Consider the following 3,304-nt stretch of genomic DNA (forward strand, 5'->3'; position numbering starts at 1 on the left):
GTATGTCACTCAGCATCTCACATTATATTGGTTTGAGTGTGTGCATAAGCCCAGTGCACAAACCACTAGACTATAGATTTTCTATGCAGATTTTGACTTTGTTAAAAGATGATTCTGAGTACCCATGCCTAAGAACTGAAGAAACTTTTTTTTCGAAATGACACGTTATTTTAAATACTGAAAAAGTAAACACTTCAGAATTTGATTTAGGACCTTGTTAGAATGATGTTTAATCATTAAAATTTAATGCTCTGCTCTTGTGAAAGATGTAGTCTGTTAACGTGTTCTCTAAAAATACATAGGAATATACAGACATTTCAGATAACTGCATAGAATAGATCATATCTGCAACAACATCATCTAGCAGGATAGAAATTTTTTTTTTGCCTTTTAAAATATTGAGTAGATGGTCCTGGCCACTAGGTACAGGCACTGTGAAGGATCCTGTCAGAATACAAATGAAACATGAAAGTCTGGAACCTTAAGACAAATATCCTTTTGTTTGAAATGATGAGAGGAAATTATTCTTCTTGCTTAAAAATGAACTTTCAGGAACCATTCAGGTTTAGTGTAAGCTCTATTTTGAAAACAGCTTAGGGACTTACTGCTTTTTTTGTGCCTTAATAATTCTATATGTCATGGTATTACAATAGACTAGGTAAGACTAAGAGGACGGAGCAAAGGGTTCAGATGCGAGACCTAATTAGATTGTGGAATCCTCAGAATTTTTTTAATATTTTATTTACTTATTTGACAGAGAGACACACAGCAAGAGAGGGAACACAAGTAGGGGGAGTGGGAGAGGGAGAAGCAGGCCTCCCGCTGAGCAGGGAGCCCGATGTGGGGCTCGATCCCAGGACCCTGGGATCATGACCTGAGCTGAAGGCAGACGCTTAAGGACTGAGCCACCCAGGTGCCCCGAATCCTCAGAATTTTTTTTTCCACACTGCAATAGTTAATTTTATTTGTTCAAGGGCTCATATTGCAAGCATTAAACCAAGCATGGGCTTTGATTTTGTGAGCCCAGATTCACATATTTAGGAAGATAAAAGCAAACTGTGATCCATGTATATGGATGAAAAACTAAAGGCTCACAGTTAATCACATCATAGTTTTAAATTTCTACAGCCTAGAAGCCAGAAGTCACAGATCTTTTAGGTCTTTCTGGATGTCCCACAAGGTATCTGCACTTTTCTTGAGCTGGGCAACCTCATCATCCTTCAGCTTCTGGTTGATCACACTGGTTAAGCCCCGAGCGTTCAGGATACATGGAAAGCTCAGGAAGACTTCGTTCTCAATGCCATACATCCCCTTCACCATTGTTGACACTGGATGAATCCTGGACAGATTTTTCAACATGGATTCAATGAGATCAGCCACACTTAATCCAATAGCCCAGTTGGTATATCCTTTTAGCTTGATGACTTCGTAGGCACTTTCCACAACCATCTTATGCACTTCCTTCCAATTTTCACTGTCATTGTCTGTTCCCATTTCTGGATTCAGTTCCTGAAGAGAAACGCCTGCCACATTCACTCCACTACACACAGCCACACTTGAATCGCCATGTTTTCCCAAAATCCATCCATGGCAGCTGCTGGGATGAATGCCAAGTTTTTCAGCCATGAGATAGCGAAATCTAGCAGAATCCAGATTACACCCACTTCCAATTACACAGTGCTTGGGTAGTCCACTTAGTTTCCAGGTAACGTGAGAATATCCACTGGGTTGGAAACCACAATTATGATACAATCAGGACTGTACTTGACTATCTGCGGAATAATGAATTTGAAGACATTAACATTCCTCTGCACCAGATTGAGCCGGCTCTCTCCTTCCTGCTGGCGGACTCCTGCAGTCACCACCACAATCTTAGAATTGGCAGTCACAGAGTAATCTTTATCTGCCACAATTTTAGGTGTCTTAAGAAATAAGCTCCCATGTTGCAGATCCATCATTTCTCCTTTGAGTTTATCTTCTAAAACATCCACAAGGGCAAGTTCATCGCCAGAGACTTTCCCAGAATGCTGATGGCACACGCCATACCAACTTGTCCAACGCCCACTACAGTGATCTTATTGTTTGGGATGGTTGCCTCTTCTTCTACAACTGGTGCAATCAGTTTTTCCTTAAGAGTTGCCATTGTGCCCAGAGAGAACCCGTGGGGAGAGTCGCGCGAAGAAGACAATGTTAGCTGCGTGTGTCTCCTCGGGCGCAGGATCTGCAAGGAATCCTCAGAATTTGATGGAGATGTGCAGGTTATCAGGGAGGGATGGGGCTAACTAACATGACTCATGGCTCTTGTTCCCAAGTGGTTAGGAATTATGTCTTGCACCAAGATGAGGAAACAGATTTGTGAGGAGGGAGAGTTCAGTTTCTGACATGCCAGTTTGTGGTGGCCACCTTACATCACTTTATGCCTCCTAGGTAGTTGTGAATCTTTGGGTGTGGAACTTGGGAGTCACAGCTAGAGAATTCAAGGCAGTTATCAGTTGACAGCCTACCAAAAGAATCCTTGAGAATCACTGGTCTAGGTAAACTGACTTACAGGCACATTTTTCTTTTTTCCTTCTGTAGTTTGGAGGCATTTTCAAACACGAATTACTCTGATTTAATCCTCCCACGCACCCTATTTTACCTCCACAGAAAGTGATTTGGAGTAACCGAGTTAGGTTAAATTCTACCTAGTTCAAATTCTCAGAGCAAGGTCCAGAGTAGAATGTTGGACATTAACTTAAAATTCAGTTTTCAGAAAGATAACTTTGCTTTCCACGTTTAGCACGATTGTTTCCACTTGTTCGCTATTATCAGCAAAGTACTATCAGATTACTGTTAAAGGTATGGTTCACCTTCACAACGTTGGGTAGGTACTGTATCTCCGTTTAACAGATAAGAACACAAGTACAGAGAGGTTAGGAATTTGACCCAAAACACAAACCTATAAAGGAGGTGGGTGAGCCCAAATACAACCTCTCTCCACGACTCAGCCCCCTCACCCGATTTTGCTGTACTTTTCAGCAAATTTAAAAGCACCCATAGCGAATTAAAGAAATTCCCTTATTTTGTTCCCAATCCGTTTTCCCAGAATCCCTAGGGCATCGTATTACTATTTCTTGCACAAGCTTGAGGCGTTAACTTGTAGCCTTGGCATGATCAAGAGAATGATGACATTTTGGCTGACTCGCCACTCTAACCTAATTCTCCACGCTTCGGGCTGGCTGCCCCTCTGCAGGCAGGAAAAGCAACAGCGCCCCCCGCCCGCCTGGCCAAGAGCACCGAGAGGCTGGGCAAGAGGCTCGCCGGA

At 42.5% G+C, this 3,304-nt stretch overlaps 1 pseudogene; it reads right to left on the bottom strand.

Annotated features, from left to right (window-relative positions):
- Positions 1-950: 950 nt before the first annotated feature.
- On the bottom strand, positions 951-2,143 carry LOC114204585 (L-lactate dehydrogenase B chain-like; annotated as a pseudogene).
- Positions 2,144-3,304: the final 1,161 nt, after the last annotated feature.

The sequence above is a fragment of the Eumetopias jubatus genome, unplaced genomic scaffold (assembly GCF_037043125.1).
Source record: "Eumetopias jubatus isolate StellerSeaLion01/CBP00866 unplaced genomic scaffold, mEumJub1_p1.0 scaffold_7, whole genome shotgun sequence".
Taxonomy (NCBI): Eukaryota; Metazoa; Chordata; class Mammalia; order Carnivora; family Otariidae; genus Eumetopias; species Eumetopias jubatus.